This window comes from Eptesicus fuscus, chromosome 9 (assembly GCF_027574615.1).
Source record: "Eptesicus fuscus isolate TK198812 chromosome 9, DD_ASM_mEF_20220401, whole genome shotgun sequence".
In the NCBI taxonomy this organism is placed as follows: Eukaryota; Metazoa; Chordata; class Mammalia; order Chiroptera; family Vespertilionidae; genus Eptesicus; species Eptesicus fuscus.
The window spans coordinates 66048013-66066157 of NC_072481.1; the positions used below are offsets into that span (position 1 = coordinate 66048013).

Genomic DNA, 18145 nt, shown 5'->3' on the forward strand with positions numbered 1-18145 from the left:
TGTTGAGCATCTGCCCCCTGGTGGTCAGTGCGCATAGTGCACATGATAGTGACCAGTCGTCGTTCTGGTCTTTCCACCATAAGGTCACTTAGGCTTTTATATATATATATATATATATATATATATATATATATATATATATATATATATATATATGTATATATATATATGTATGTATATCCATTAAATTTATAAGCAAATTAAGCTTGCTTTCCTAACATTTTGGAATAATGTTCATACTTGGAATTTGGTTAATCTAAGATCATTCTTCTCCACGTTATTTAAGACATTCAGGCAGTCTATAAAATCTTTAAAATGTAAGACCATTTTCAAAATTCTTGCTACTCTATTTGCATCATTTACTTTGAGAATTTAATTTATATTTCATATGTTTCCAGTCCTGCTCTCCTGAGCGAGTTATCTGAAAGGTAACTGGGTAGTTGAAATCTATGGACCATCTCCCTGGATGTGGAGATTTGGCTTCGTTCCACTTCATCTTCCTGACTTCCGATATGGAGATCTGTCACAACCCCTGTTGTGAGATCTCCTTTGTTCTGTTTTTCTTTTATCTTTACCCAGAGATTTTCAAGAATTCTTCTTTGTTCCTCCTATTTCCATAGTTACTTTGGTATTTGAATATCCTCCTATGTCTCGCCCTGCCAGAGAGAGAAGTTTATGGATGCTTAGTTTGAATGTGGAATGAAGCTGGGATACTTAATAATTAGCGCAGAAGCCAACTTAGAAATTCCCACAGTGGGCCATATCATATACCCTTCTGTACTCATTATTTTTACTATGTTTTTCAATAATATTCTGCTTCTCAAAGGCTAAATGAGTCACAGTTTCTTGCCTTTAAAAAGTCACATTCACTTTGCATGGCTCCACCTTTTGTTCATTTTTAATCTAATACCTTTATTGTCCTTATGTCAGTTTCAGTTTCTAATTCTCTCTTCTCTGATAATGACTATTTGGTTTTCTATACCTCGCTTACTCTACTCCCCTTTTCCTAAGTTTGACCTCTCTTTTTACCTCAGAAAAGAGACAAGAATTAGGACATTATTTTAAGAGATTTGTGCAATTCCTACTATTTCTCTAGGTACCATTACAGTGCCAGGTGCCTCTGTTCACATTCACCACCTGCCCTTCTAATGTTTTTTGAGGGGAGGGAGGAGAGTGCTCCACAGGAAGACTATTAGTCAAGGACACTATTGACTAAAAATATCATAAAGAAATTGTTCTTATAAAGTTTACATTGGGAGGAAGGGGGCAGAAAGATTAACATTTAATCTCATTCTTCAAAAAGCACTTACTGAGCACCTTGGTAATACAATTTACCTCTGCATGCCTCAGTTTCCAACCTTCGTCAGGTAAATTATCTCATATATTTCATAGGTAGGCAGATAATAAATGAGTTATTATACATGAAACACTGTAACAATACACTATATAGATGTAAGAAAAAGCTATTTCTATTTTACACATAAGCCAATGGGGGTCAAAGAAGTTGAGACACCTGACTAATCTGATTCACCTGGTCTCCTGACCACTATGGACTTTTATGCAGCATCACACTCTGTTCAAGGCAAAGGAATGTATGGAAATCTCTGCCTTGGAAAAGCTTATAAATCAGTAATGAAAAAATATCACTCACATAAAAACAAATAGCATTTATTATTATTATTATTATTATTATTATTATTATTATTTACTGCTCACCTTGTGCCAAGCATTGTTTCACATGCAATGATTCATTTAATCCTCCCTGAAGTCTTAGCATGTTATCTTTACATTTTTATCTTGAATGTAAAGTAGAAGGGCACAGAGAGGTTTAGTAACTTGACTGAAATCACCAGGACAATGAGTAGTAGGACCAGGATTTGAAATCAGTTACCTGGCTCCAGAGTTTATATGCTGGACTACGATACACTACTGCCTCTCTACAAAACAGTATATGAAATGCATTCCATACTTATGATAAAGTGAGTGCAGTAGAGTGTCAGGGAAATTCATATTGGGGGCGGAGGAGAAGGAAAATAAGACAAATATTTGTCTCACCAAAAAACTAGTATAGAACAGAAATTTGGGGTAAGACTTATTTAACTGGAAGAAGCTAAGAAAACACCATAAGTAGAAAAGAAAAAGGAAGTCTGTGTTCAGCCTTTTCAGGCCCTGCTAATGCAGCCATTCTGACTAAAGCAGAGGGTTTAGGTAAGCACACAATGGAAATTAATACCTACCTACTGGGCTGGTAGGTATGAATAAATTGTGACTGGTCTACAATGAAAAGCTGAGTTTGGACTTAGTAATAAATAATAGGAAAGCACAGAGCCTTCTTAGTAAGAGGCTAAAGTCCTGGAAAATGTGTTTTCTTGTGATAAACAGAATAGATTAGGGAGGGGAAGACACAAGATCTGAGAGAAGTTAAGTAACTCTGGCAATAGTCCTGGGTTGCATGAGGTAACAAGGGCTTGAACGAGAGAGACATGGAGGAAAAGAGACATATTGACAGATGATTCATAGGTCTTGGTGACTGACAGCATGGGGGAAATGAGGCAGAGAGTGGGGGAGGATGGATTTCAAAGATGTCTCAATGCTTCCAAGCATGTGTAAATGAGAAAATAGAAAGTCCATTTATAGAAATTGGGATGTTCAGAAAGGAGATGATTTTGAGAAACATTAGATTTGGACATACTGGATTTGGGATGACAGAATGACATACAAGTGAAACATCCAGAAGTCCATTAACAAATACAGGGTATGGCAAAAGTAGGTTTACAGTTGTTCATCTGGAAATAATACAGTAATTCATAAATAATAATACAAGAATAAACTGTGTTTCATGTACTCACAACTGTAATCCTACTTTTGCCCCATCCTGTTTTTATTGATCCCCTACTTTGTGTTAAGGCAACGTGCTAGGCTTGGGGATACTGGTGTGACAAGACAGACAAGATCCCTATACTTGTGGAGCCTGGAATGTAGCCTCCACTGTTAGAGGATTCGCAGATTCAAAGAAAGGTCAGGAACAGAGATGAAGATTTAGAAGCCAACTAATCTGAGGTGACTAAAACCAGGGTGCTGATCCATCCTTCTCTCCCTTTCTCCCTCAATGGAGCTCTTTTCTTCTTCTTTTTTTTTTTTTAACCTTCTAAAAGATTCAGTTATTTCTATTTAGTCTCTCACCTCATCAAATGAATTACTATGAGCAGTTGTTTTTCTTCACAGAGAATTAAAATTTAAAAATATTTACTTGGGAAGATCATAGATGCAGGGAGGTATTCCAAGTCAAGAACATGGTTAAGTTTGTTGCAGACAGAAATGATCAGACTCCCCGTCACAGCCAGCATCCAAAAGAAGAGAAGAAGAAAAAGAAAAAAAAAAAGGGGGGGGGGGGATAAAAGAGGAAAACATTTTAAAATTCTACGCAGCGATCAGTTTGCTGATAAATGAGCAATGGTTCCTGGATTGGTCACATAGGCCAGGCCAGTGACAGATATTTGCCGCTTAGTATACCTGTGCATGTCATTGGGCTTGGAGCTTAGTCACAGAGCAGAAAAACCAGGAACTTGGCTGGTTTTATTGTATAGGTCAGAGGTTACAAAACAGTGCCCAAGGCTAGATGAGGTCCATAGGCCTGTTTTGTTTGGCCTGCACAGTGTTCTTTTAACCTTTGGGCCAACATTTAAAATTCAGGTTTTGAATTTAAAGGTTATACACAAAATTCAAGATTTAAAAATTAGAGTGTCTGGGTTAGTTTTTCTGCGGACAACATTGGGCTGGAGTTAGGTCAGATCTGATCTTTTGGACACAGTGCATGCCCTCACACAATAAATACCGTTCTCCCTACGGCAGCTTGTCGTATTTGAATTTGCAACCTCTCAAATGTATAGTTCTCTGCGGAAGTTAAGCAAAGGCACTTACCTATAGGAGAGAGTAGACAAAAGAAATGTGGCCCATCCTGAACTGACATGCTAGGAGGAATAAATGCAGTTGTCCAATAACCAATAGGGGTTCTTTCAGGAGAAGGGGCTTTGGCCATTAACAGTTACACCTTGAATAAGCATATTTTCTGAAACTCAGCTTCCTAAATTGTAAAGTAAAACTAATAGGATTCACCTCCCTAATTGTTGATGTCATTTAATGAGATCATGCTACATAAAGCTCTTAGTACATTGTCTAGCATTTAATAATACTAAGTAAATGACAATTATAATAGTGAGCATTCTTTTCTGAGGCAATCACAAATTTCAGGTGCAATTGTAACCATGTTTTTCTGTACATTTTATTCATTAATGTTTATTGGGAACCTACTGTAGATCTAGCTCCATGCAAAGTATCATAAATATATATATATATATATAAAAGTTTCTTTCCTTGTGTAATTTTCTGGCAAGAAGTTAAAAGGGTTAGAGAAAAATGTATTAACAGGAAAAGAGAGTTTCTGAGGTAGACAATATTATCTAAAAAGAAATATTGGAAATAAAGATTGGGAAGAGGCAAAGAAAATTCAAGACTGGAGTCAAGAAGAGAGTATATGAAAAAAATGTCACAAAAGATGAAAGTGAAATAATAAGCCTTAGATTGTGTTGAATTTGAAATTTATAGAAAGATACATTCATTATTCACTGAATAATGAATATTCACAAATAATAACTGTCAAATTAACTTGTATATCTCACTTACTACATGCCAGGCACTATTCTAAGTGCTGTATGCACAGCAGTTTAATTTGCAATACAACTTTTTATATATATTTTTTTTTATTGATTTCAGAGAAAAAGGGAGAAGGAGAGAGAGAAAGAAATATCAATGATGAGAGAGACACATCAATTGGTTGCCTCCTGAATGTGCCCCGACTAGGGCCGGGGATCAAGCCTGCAACCAAGGTACATGCCCTTGACTAGAATTGAACCCAGAACATTTCAGTCCTCAGGCTGATGCTCTATGCCAGGCATCCTCAAACTACGGCCAACGGGCCACATGCAGGTGTTTTTGTCGTTTTGTTTTTTTACTTCAAAATAAGATATGTGCAGTGTGCATAGGAATTTGTTCATAGTGTTTTTTAAACTACAGTCCGGCCCTCCAACGGTCTGAGGGACAGTGTACTGGCCCCCTGTTTAAAAAGTTTGAGGACTCCTGCTCTATCCACTGAGCAAAACCGGCCAGGGCTGCAGAACAACTTCTGAGATAGATTCTATGGTTTTCTTGTTACAAATAAATAAACAAGGGCCTACGGAGGTCAATAATTTAAGTTACTCTACTATTAAATGGCGAAGCTAAGATTTAAAACTAGGCACTTCTGGCTCCACAATCCATGCTCTTAAGGAAATCGGAAATTAGACCCTGGAAGGAAGGAATCTTCATGGCAGACACCCTTCTAAGAGTGAAAGAAAATGTGGTCTAACTGGTCAATCCAGTGTGCTCTTTGCCTGGAATATGTATGTAAACAGCTTCATGGAATCTGTCCCTCCACTTTCTCTGAGGAGAAAATTAACAGGCTTTGGTCATACCCAGGAGCAAGCACACCACCTCTGCTTCCCAGTTGAGTGCTCAAATTCTGGGAGAAAAAGCTCAATTTAGAAAGGGTAATGACTAACCATATAAATAATTTTGGAGAATGTACTTGTGTGACACCCAATATACTGCAGGTGAGGAGTCCCTCCCAGAGTGGGAACACGACTAAGTCAGGGAAGCAAGTGATTCCCAATGGCTTCCCCAATGGACACCTGACTACTTGCTACAATTCAACTATACACCGAAACAACATCAAGAAATCCATGAAGTGGGGGAGGAATGGGAGAAGGAAAGGGGGGGGAGGGGGCATACGTAATACTTTCAACAATAAAGGCTTATAAAAAGAAAAGAAATTCATGAATATGCAGAACATCAGTAAATGATACTAGGAAAATTTACTTATTTTGTATCAGACATAGTTCCAAGTGCTTTCCACATAATACCGAATTTCACCTGACAACTCTAGGAGAGGGGCAGTATTACTTTCATTTTATAGATGAAGGAACTGAGGCACAAAGGCCACACAGCTAATAAGTGCTAGTGTCAGAATTCGAACCCAAGTATATGACTTAGAACCCTTGTTAACCACAACTTATTACATCCAGGAATACATGTAATCTTGATTTCTAAATAGTTTTCACACAACTCAGAGCACTTTTCAGGGCTTATTAAGTTGGGGGCATAAATTTTTTTATTGTTTTCTGAATGATATATGGATTTAAAATATAGGAAAAGACACAAATATCAATGTTGATGCTAGTTCCTAGACAGACTGAGGAAGAAATACTTGTTTGGAATTTGAGTTGGTTAACAAATGTGCTTGTCTATTTAGATTCATTAAGTAAATACAATTATTTTTATGTGGAGTAATTTTCTGTTAATTTAAGTGGCACAATAAGATTGTCTATTAAATACCTTTTTCTACTTACCACAACAAAATCTGAATAAAGTCAACATTAAAAACGAAAAAGTTTTCACTAACGTCATATAACAGTTCACCACTAGATGGAGCAACTAAATTTTAAATTTATTCACTCATGACAAACCCTTGAAGTTTGTTTTGAAAATAGTCCTGAATTTAGGTCACTTATTTCTTAACTACTGTATTTTCTTTGTTTTTGTTTTAATCACATGTTTATTATAACCTCTAGAAATTTTAATGAAAACATTGCTCTTAATGCACTTGATGCTACTGCCACTTGTGAGAAAAGATTGACCATAAATAAATATGAGTTCAGAATTTCAAGCAAAATAAATAGAAAATTCAATGTAAGCAGATTTAATACACTTAACAAGCACAACCTGCAATCTGTTACCAAACAATGTGACCCATCCAGTCAAACCAAGCAAAAAATACCTCTGACCCAACAGAATAAACGTCACACAGTTTGTGCACATATAGCCTCGTGCATAAATGATTACATGTTTGAATTAAACAACAAAAGTCCTGGCTGGAGAAGCCGGAATGGGTTTTGATGGTGTGGCTTAAAAATCACAACATTTTGTGCTCACTTCAGCAGCACATATACTAAAAAATCACAACATTTTAGGGTCAGTGCTATCTGAGTAACGGCAGGGAGTTTTCCTAGGCCATGTGCATCATTCTCTTCCCACTGAAAACTAGAGCAATTATCCATTTGTTTAATAAATATTTATTAAGAGACTGTTATGTACTGGGCATCATAACCTCCACTCGCTGTCACCCCCGAGACAGAAACCTTGACTAAGAATAAGGCCAAGGTCAACTGTGCACCGGGAATTTCAGCACTACATGGATCTGTCTGGAAAAACAAGAAGGAAGGATAGTGAAATGAATGAAATTACTGCTGAAGCTTGTGAAAATTGGGGTGATGGAAGAAGAGGATTAAACTGAATGGGGTCAGAGACATTTCCTTTATCCACTACTGATCAAGGGTGCCATTAGTTCCTGAACATAGCATGTTAGAAATCAACATCAGAAGCGCACAGCATAGGAAGGTTTGTTCTGAGCATTATTATGTTTAATATAGCTACTCCTAAATTGTATGCTTATATCTCAGGTGAAGCCGTTTTCACTTCAGGTTTTTGCTGTCACTATAAAGAGTTGAGTAAGAGGTACTTTGTATAACATTGAAATTCTCTGTCTAGATCAATAATCGGAGTCAAGATTCTGTTTATCAGCAGAAGCAGGTCAGGTAAGCAGCCCTTCTTAACAGAATGATGCCTCATTAAAGCTTTTTCCTACCTGAACAAGTCGGTTGCTCTAACACTCACACACTTTCCTCATGGCCTACTTGGTTAGGCATTTACTCAAAGATCATTCAGTTTTAACTTATTCAGTTCAAATAAGCCTGATTATCTGGTTTTTAAATCCTTAGAAGGTTTGAAATAACTAATGAGAAAGATAGTGACAATACCAGACAGTTGCCGAGCACCCTTTATTTTCCAGGCATTGTTCTAAGCAGTTTTAGTTAACTTAAACCCATGACAACCTCATGAGTGGGCACATTGTTATCCACCATTTCATATATGAGGAAATCAACGAACAGAAAAAGTTAAAAAACTTGCCCAGGGTTCATGCTCTTACGTGACAGATCTGAGATTTCCACCCAAAGAGCCTGGCTCCAAACTCACTCTCAAGACCACTAGCTCCACTGTGAGGAAGGGCTGTTAACTGGCATGCAGCAAGAAATGATCATTGCTAACATCATAGCAAGGGAAGAGAGCATGTTCGAAGGGCAGCTGAACAGATTTAAAATGTATAACAATCTAGGGTCATTTAAAACACCAACAAACTATTTCTTATATATTTTTTTATTTATTTTTATTTTTTTTATATTTTTTATTGATTTTTTACAGAGAGGAAGGGAGAGGGATAGAGAGTTAGAAACATCGATGAGAGAGAAACATCGATCAGCTGCCTCTTGCACACCCCCTACTGGGGATGTGCCCGCAACCAAGGTACATGCCCTTGACCGGAATCGAACCTGGGACCCTTGAGTCCGCAGGCCGACGCTCTATCCATTGAGCCAAACTGGTTTCGGCTATTTCTTATATTTTTAAAATATTTTTTTTAATTTTCCAATTACAGTTGACATTCAATATTATATTAGTTTCATTATACAACATAGTGATTAGACCTTTAAGTTTATACCTCATGAAGTGATCGCCCCTTTACATCTAATACCCGTCTGGCACCGTATGTTGTTATTATATTATTATTGAGTATATTCCCTATGCTTTACATCCCCGTGACTATTTTATAACTACCAATTTGTACTTCTTAATCCCTTTAACTTAAACTGCTCTTTAATTACATATTTTCTGGATTTTTAAGGACACTTCAGATTTTTAGTATTTATTTCCATAATTTTGAATTAATTTCAAAATTTAGAGACATTAAATTTTCCCTAACTTTCAATTCAAAAAAGTTACAATACGCAAAACTTACTTAGCATTAAGTACAGTCTACCAATGCTTATAACGTACTCAGAGTTTATGAGAATCAGTGTCTGAACACACCTGTGTCCTGGCAAGAGATGTCATGGACCCAAGTTCTCTGAGAGCTATTTGTGCTCCAGATACGAGGGACCATGATATAGGGGCCAGGGTTTCTAGGAATGGGAGACTGGAGGCTGAACAGATGGCCTTTGCTAAGGGGAAAACTTAGAAGGGAGCTACCAGTAATCTCATTAAGATGGCAGGGCATGTGTCCCACCCCACCAGGAGAGCTGCAGTCACTGGATGTGTGGGCATGTAGACTAAGAAACCAGTTATCGAAGCCAGTCCTGTGGCTAGCCCCGACCATGTGTCTCAGATGAGAGACAGAGGCTGTGATAATACAGATACCCAATCATACCTGTTAGATAAACGGACACAAGAAAATACTGGTGTGCTTCTGCCTGGCTCCACCGGAAGCAACATCTTGAGCTAACTTTTCAAGGTGGGCCCCCCTTTCTTCCAAGAAAGGAAGAACAAGAAGGCCTTTTGGGAGCTCTGTCAACTTCCTACAGGTTGTATGCTTGTATCTTAGGTAAAGCCATTAAAACAGCTCATTATACAAACAGTCCTGAGAGAGAGTGGGGTGGGTACAAAGATGGGTCCAGGTTTTACAATGCCTGTTACTAATACAATTTGGGAGTACCTTTTAAGAAAAGGAATACGAAGTTATGAATACAAAACAGTTAGGGTCTTGTTAACCAGTGTCACCCGATAAATTCAATAAAAATGGAAAAAAGAGCTAGGTTTAATAATAAATATTCATGTAGAATGAGAAAATAAAGTACAACTAATTACAAATTTTGAAAAGCTGACAAATACCACAAAGATCCCCAAATCCAGAAAAGTAAGTTTTACTAATTTGATGACATAATCTATGTATTTTTTTGTATATCCTCTGTTAACATTTTTAAGTGAAAATGATTTTGTAATTTTTATAGAGGGAATTGAAAGATAATTCATCTTTCCTCTAGAATAACTGATCAAATTTTTTTTCATTACTAACAGATTAGAAAAGTTTCTTTCAGCTTCACACCTCACTACTCCCAAAGTCATCTATAAGACTATTGTCAAATTTGGAAAATGTCAAGTTTTTAGCATTAATTACCTGTACGATTTCAGGGCAATTCAAGTTTTCTTGGCAGGGACTGTGTAAAGTACTCTCTGAATTTATAACAACCGTATTGCTGGTATCTTGTAAGCAGCTTAAGCTTCAATCACTTCATGATAAACCCATTTATGGGTGAGTGGACAATTTCCAATTCAGATTTGAGACCCAATAAAGTTCAGTAGAGGTTATTTCTGTGGTGGCAATGACAGCTTGCTACCTAAGTAGAGCACTCCCACAAATGGCCATTTGAAGACTTTTCAAATCACTTCCAGTCTCAACAACTAAGCCTCAGCAACAACGTAGTGGCTTCAGCTGAGGGCGTCTCTGTACCTGCAAACAAAGAAAGCATTGCATGAATTTGGATCACATCAGTCAGTACTCAGAGTGCCTGAGCTATTACAGAGTGCTGCCCAAGGGGAAAACATACACTTTATATTTTCTTTTCCAAGGTCTGGCTCCTTTACAGGAAGTTAATCAAAATTCAGAGGACAGGAAGAATGCACCATAACGGCTAGTTTTCAAAAGTCACGACTTTACTTCATTTAGAGAAGACCCAGGGAAAATAGCTCTGAAATTGATGGTGCTTGGATGTCCCACCAGATAAAATAGTGTATGGGCTTTGGCGTCAAGGGGACTTAGAATCAGATCTCATCAGCCGGTTTCCAAATGTATTAACTCCTGCTAACCTTTATCTATACCTCCAACCCACACGCAGTCCCCTTCACCTCCAAGTAATTGTAAAAACAAGTTCCAGAATTCATAACTGTTCCTTTGTAAATATTCTAGAACGTATCTTTAAAAGAAAGAATCTGTCTTAATCAGCTGTGCTCCAATAAGAAAATACCATTACCTGGGTAGCTTATCAGCAACAGATATTTATTTCTCACAGGTCTAAGCTCAGGGTGCCAGCACAGTCAGGTCTTAATGAGGGCCCTCTTCCAGGCTGCAAACTGCTCATTTCTAGCTGTATCCTCATATGGTGGAGAACAGAAAGAGAAAGCAGCTCTATCCTAACTCTTTAAAGGGTACTGCTAATCCTATCATAAGGGCTCCACCCTCATGCCCTCGTCTGACCCTAATTATTGCCCAGAGACCCCATCTTTTAATACCATCACATGGGGGGTTTAGGGTAGGGTTTTAACATATAAATTTGGGGGTTCACAAACATTCAGTTCATAACAGGACTCTTTAAAAATTTAATAACCATAATATCACTATCATACTTTTGAAATTAATATTAATTATGTAATATCAAGAAATATCTAGCCATACACTTCCTCTATTGATGGGGGAGAGGGGAATCCTGAAAACTAAAAGATTAAAGAACAAAACGAACTGACAGTGAAAAAGACTGTATATTTTTTATTTTTTAAATATATTTTTATTGATTTCAGATAGGAAGGGAAAGGGAGAGATAGAAACATCAATGATGAGGGGGAATCATTGATCAGTTGCCTCCTGCATGCCCCCCTACTGGGGACCGAGCATGCAACCCAGGCATGTGCCCTTAACTGGAATCGAACCCAGGACCCTTGAGTCTGTAGGCCAACGCTCTATCTACTGAGCCAAACCAGCCAGGACGAAAAAAACTGTTTATATCTCTTTATTTTTCCTGTAAGTGACCAGGAAAAATTCAATTATCCTTCTGGACTTTGACTTTTGTCAGTAAATGACTTTACTCTCATTCGCTCATCACTGTTACAAAGAGCAAGTTACTTAACTACTCTAAGATTTAATATGTAATCTATAAAATGGGCATAATAACCATTTGAAAGGTTGTTATAAACACTGAAGGAGACAACAGGTGAAGTACCTGGCACACAATCACTCAAAAAAATTAATTCTCTTTCCCAAATTCAACTCAAAGCAATACTACATTTAATGATATACTGTATAATCTATACTCTGATTCTCTCTCTCTCACGTGTTCACAACAGCCTGGAAATGTAAGTAGCTCAGGTTGCATGTAATCCAAGGCTCAGAACAATTGATTGACTTGCCCAAAGTGCACAGCTGTTAAGTGGCAGAACCAGAATTTGTGTAGAAAAAGCTCCTTATGCCCGTGTTTTTTTGAACCTGTGACATCAAATGAAAGTTACGTTTTACACTATCTATTCTGTTCACAGAATTTGGAACATATATAATAATCTTAAGGAAAATTTCCATCTAGAATGGTTATAAATTTTAAGATTTTTGAACTAATGGAGAAAACTAAGCTATCTCCAAAACTCATTTCTCAGTTCAGGATACCAGGGGTTTCGGTTTTATTATGTAAAAAGGGGCCATGTGAAGTTTAAAAATAATAATAATAATGACTAAGTACAGTGAAGCTCAAATGTCTAATTTGTTACATATTTAAAGTGTAATTTTTTAAGCCACTTGATTATTGGCCTCAAATAAGCACATTTAAAATCTATCCATGAGAGTTCACAATGATTTTTAATTTCTAAACTAAAAATGCCTATATTTTCTCACAAAGTGAAACTAGAAACTATTGCCTACAAGAAGCACTGCAATCTGATCAAATGCTCACTGTAATTAGTGTTCCTTTTGTAATCGGGGTTGTAGGTGGCATGATAACCTCTGAGCATCCTTGATTGTGTCCAGTTAGAGAACAAAAGGTCACAAAGTCGCTGTGGCTTCCCAACAGCAGTTCCTTCACCAGGAACACAGGCTCAGACTCTAGCATTCATTTGCTAACCTCACTCAAACATAATAGCTTCTGGATGAATACTCAGTATTCCCCAGCTATAAGACCTGGGGGAAAATTATTTTATAGCTCAATAGTTTTGTATTTTCCTTTATATGGGTCTTACATGTTTCTTCTTAAGACTGTTTTAGGTATTTTATGTACTTTGTTGCAATTGTGAGTGAAATTTCCCCTTTAGATTTTTCCCCCCGGATATTTGCTATTACATTGGTTATATATAATCTGCGTGGAGAATAGAAGTGATGTTTCCAAACATCTTATAATAGAAAGCCATTAACCATAAGGCAACATCAGAATTCACAATGACCCTGGACAATTAGAGAAGTGTTAGAAACAAAAAAAACAGTAGTGAGTAGGGGCAGGTACAACACAAACAATGACAAACCAAAAAATCAAAAAGCCCGAAGGGAACTTTAGCTATATAAAAACATGTCAGCAGTGCCCAGCTGGTGGACTCAGTGGTTGAGCATGGACCTATGAACCAGGAGGTCATGGTTCAATTCCCAATCAGGGCACATGGGCGGCTTGGTCCCTGGTGTGGGGTGTGCAGGTGGCAGCCAATCAATGATTCATTCTCTCTCATCACTGATGTTTCTGTCTCTCTCCCTGTCCTTTCCTCTCTGAAATCAATAAATATATACATATTTTAAAATGTCAGCAAAATACGTAGGGTCAAAGTGGATCACTAGCTGACCATGAACGAACAGGGAAGCACTGCACTCTTTTCTGACCTGTAAATTGGCAGCTGGTACGGAAGGACCATCAGGCCAGCTTCCTTGTGTGTTCAGTGCTGGTGGAACCTCTATCACGACACACACTAATTCTGACAGCTACCACTTGAAGAACAAGGTGGAGAGCTTAGAGCCTAAGTTGGCATGAGAGCTAAAAAGATGTATATAAAGTTAAAAAAAAAAAAAAGATGGATTTACAGAAAAGATAAAGAAAGGTCCTTTGATATGCAGGACAGTGACCAACAGTAGCTATGTACACTAATGAGAAAACAAAACAGGCTTAACCGGCACCTTGACGGCATGCCATAAATGGCAATGCTTTCAGACAGCAGATGTATTAATCATTAAAATGGCTGTCAAATTTTCTGTTGTAGCAATGTAATTTTGTAGGTTTTTCTACTGTGCTGCTCAGTTCTATAAAAAACTGACAACTTCAGTGATTTCAGGCTGCTTCTGAAGATGCTCATGGCTAAGTTATCCCCGGCTCACAAAGTAAATAATTCACCACACTTCTGAATACAAACAAAAGGGCTTTATAGCCCAGCTAGTGAGTGGCTGGGAAAAATTAGAATGTTTATCTTACAGTGCTTAGTGCAAGAGGGACACAGGGTGTTTATTATACCCAGCAACCATCCACATCTAGTCTGGGGGGCCTGCTGTGTTTCATAAAGAAAGACAAGGAGAAACAACTTGGAAGTACGGCAGGATCTTGTTGGACCAAATACAAACCTATCTCTTAACCAGCTCACACAACAGGCAAAGAAGAGACTCCCAGCAGCTGGGAAATAAATCTCCAGAATCTTCAAACTAACACAGGTGGAGAGGGACAAATTCACTTAAAGAGGCTTGGGACCAAGGTGTGTGAGTTTAAGGTTAGTATAACCTCTTAGAGAAAACATTAAGAACTGGTGGGGAAAGACAACAGCAGTGCTAAAGAGTATAATAGTGCCTAAAGAATTACTCCATGTTCCATTAAAAAAAAAAGTATATATATATTTTTTGATGGCGTATTCAGGATTATTTGAGATATGGACTCTTGAGCTGTCCTTGGTCAGTACTGACATTTTTATTCTCCTTCTAGATCCCCATGATTACCTTACCCAATTCTTGGTACTTACCAGTATATTTTTCCTTTCCCATAATCCTATATGTTCTTTCTTTTGTAATATGCTCTCTTTTCTAACTTAAGATTCCTTTTACAGCTCACTACATTTATGTTAAGAGCTGCTTCCTATTGTCTCAAAGGGAACTTAATCTCTTGCAAATGTGCAGACATATCTATAACGCTGACTAATGTAGAACTGATTCTTTCTAAATTGGCTGTTTCATTCTTTTCCCACTTATATAATTTCTTACCTAAAAGATCTACACTAGCATTGCTGGACAATGATACTAGCTAAGGCTGGGTGAGAAATTAGAAATACATGGGGAAGCGTCAGCCTAATACTTACAGAAGTAAATTATATCTAGAATACCTATACTACAGGGGCTTTAGTATGGGTTGGAATAGAATACAGTTGAAACTATATTTAAGTTCCCACCTTGAATACAGGGAAATAATATATTTTTTCTTTTGATTCTCTTTTTCAGACTTTTCAAGAGATACATTTAGAATATCAGATTAATGCTGACTTGAGATAGTTAGAGAAATTCTCCTGGTTTTTGCTTCCTGCTGAGAATGGATCTATAATGGATAAATTATAGAATAAGTCAACATGTCTTTTCTGCATAGATAACAGGGGCACAATTTTGCTTATGTTCACAGGGAGTCCTTGGTTTGGTGTAAGTTAAGCTTGAATAGTTTTCAAAACATCTTATGAAAGCCCCAAATTTTACAGTCAATAAACACTAACAAGATATTACATTAGGGCTATTTTAAAATGATGAAAATAATGTGATATTAAATCTAAAACTACTGAATTTGAATCATGAGCTTTGATTTATAATTTTTAGACTTTTATGAAAGACAAAAACAACAAATGGGATTAGATGAAGCTAACATTTATCCCAAAAAACAAATATAAAAATACTCTTTGAGAATACATTTAACACAAGATAAAAAGCAAAGTGTTTTGCACATAGTTGGGCCTCAAGTCAATCACATGTTTGTTCTGTCACTGACCTACCATGAGTCAGGAAATTCTATATAGCCTATGCTGCTGATACAAAGATAAATACTAGGAATTTCTAGCTATCCACAAGTTCACAGCCCAGTTGAATAAGCATGTAAACGAAATAATCACAGGACAATGATAAGTGCTATTATAGAAGCCTGTATAAAGTTGTCTAAAAGATAAGACGACTCACTAAACTGTGCCCACACAGGGGTGGAGTCACAGAAGTTTAACAGAAGATGTGAATGTCCAGTGGGGTTGACACCCAAGGCAGGAATAGCAAGAGATTATGCCTCTGAAAAGTTAAACCAGATCACAAAGGGCTTTGGATGTCATGCAAATGGGTTAGGCTTTATCTGGGAGGTAATGAGGAGCCACCTTAGAAGGAGTGGCAAAATCTGATCCACATTTTAGAAATGTACTTCCCATGGCAATGTGAAAGGTGGACTACAGAAAAAGTGAGGCTACAGACAGGAAAGCCTCCTAGGAGGCTATTTCAAAAGCCCAGAAGGAAAAAGAAAAGCCCAGAAGAGATAACAAGCCTCTAAGGAAGGACCCTGAGGCAATGGCAATGAGGATTCTGAGAAGAAAACTAATCTGAGAAATGTTTGAAAAGTAGGTGAGATAAGACGGGGTGACTAATTAGGTGAGAAGTAAAACACAGCAGCGAGGACAATTCCAAGTTTTCTGGTTTAACCAATTAGGTGGCTTGTGGTGCCATTAACCGAGTAGATAATACAGAAGAAAAAGCAGATTTGGAGAAACCAATAGAAATGAGCTTGGTTGAAGATATGTGGGGTTTGAGGTAGGAATACTTGGTTGTTCATTAGAAATATTATGTTAATTAGGTCAAATATTTGAGCAGGATACACCTTAGTAAATGAGTAGGTGATAGCCTAATTAATGGGAACTGATGAGTTGGCCCAACACACTTGCATAATAAATCACAGCCCCATTGGTAACTGTGGCCTTATTGTGATTTTATAGGAATGTGTTCTCAGCACTCTCCTCTTTGAGTGACAGAATCCCTGAAAATGTCAAAACTTTAGGCACTACTGCTTAAACCTCAGTACATATAAGAACATCCAGTAAGCTTCCTAGAATGAATGGGCTTAGCTAGACCCGCTACCCTGAGACTTTGATTCAGTGGTGTGGTGTGGGATTCAGGAATCTGTATGTTTAAAAAGCAACTCCTGGTGTTTCTTATATACATATACTAAAGTTTGACTTCTTTGGGAAAAAGAATTTTTTTAAAAAGAAAAAAAATGTAGTCAGAATTTTGCATATGTTAATTTTGCCTTAAAATTACCATGTATTTAACTTGAATCAGTTTATTTCTTTTGGTTTTAAAATTCATGGTTTTAGTCAAATTCTAGAGATTATTTTTCCTAGAAAAGTGTGTAACAAATAAATTTTCCTGCTTTTAGTCATAACAGTATATTTTCCTATGCTTAACAAGGAAAAATATTTCTACTAGTAAAGTTAAAAACAAAATAAGCAGTGAAAAGCAACTTGTTTACCAACTTGAAAATGACTAATTGAAAATGTTGGCCTCATTATGCTTAAAGGAAAGTGTCCTGGACTGAAATTCAAAAACCGGCATTATTTGACATTAGTACTGACCTTGAGGAAGTCTTCTGAAATCTCTGGGCCTTCATTTCCCATTTATCACAAGAAGGTGTTAGGCTGGAAAAATCTCATAAGGTTCTGGATAAGATTGATGTGTTGTCCTTTAACTAGTATATTTGGTTGAACCAAATGAAAATGATGATGTTGAAGCATTTTACCTACAAAAAAATGGAAATTTCATATGGTTCAACATATTGAGGATGGAGTGGACCCAACAGGTATGACCAGTGCAGGGCCTCTATCCAACTCCATCTCACAGTCAGGTTGTTTCATTTTCTCCAACAACTGTATACCTCGATGGCCCCAAGCACACACCTTTTCATCCTGCAAGCCCTGAGATTTCAAAGGGCAACAACCGTTTTTTTACCTCTAAATTGAAAAATCCTAGAGAAGGACCCAGATTGACATGGCTTGGATCATAACCTCTCCTCAGCCAAATGCTGCGGTCAGAGTACTATTATTGGCTGGAAGTAGGTCACTTTCCTACCCCAGTGACCAGAGGGGTAGACTAGTGTGAATGGCAACTTTTAGTCCCATAAAGGAGGTGAACAGACAAGAAATAGATGTCCTCTACCTGTCTCTATGTCTCTGGGTATGACATGACTTAAAATATACTTTATTCATTGAAAGGACATATTATGACTCAACTAAACCAGAAGGAAGATTTGAATTCAAATTTTTTGTGGCTTAGGACATTATTTTCCCTTCTGAATTTATTTTCTCATCTGAAAAAATCCTATATAATAAAAGGCTAATATGCAAATAGGTTGAATGGTGGAACAACCGAACAGCCAGTTGCTATGACATGCACTGACTACCGGGGCGGTGGGGGGGTTCATGCGGAACATGGTGGGCATCG

General features: G+C 37.3%; 1 long non-coding RNA gene across 3 annotated transcripts in view; it reads right to left on the reverse strand.

Moving 5' to 3' along the window:
* Positions 1–365: 365 nt before the first annotated feature.
* LOC114228445 (uncharacterized) overlaps positions 366–18145 on the reverse strand; it is a 41061-nt gene continuing 23281 nt past the window's right edge. For 2 of the 3 annotated variants that reach the window (XR_008557047.1, XR_008557048.1), the window contains exons 2-4: positions 17281–17444; positions 10100–10432; positions 366–656 (exon numbers count right to left, since the gene is read on the reverse strand). This is a non-coding gene — a long non-coding RNA (uncharacterized LOC114228445). Of the gene's footprint in view, positions 657–10099; positions 10433–10788; positions 10823–17280; positions 17445–18145 lie in introns of those variants that run through there. The other variant, XR_008557049.1, reaches the window with a different exon arrangement.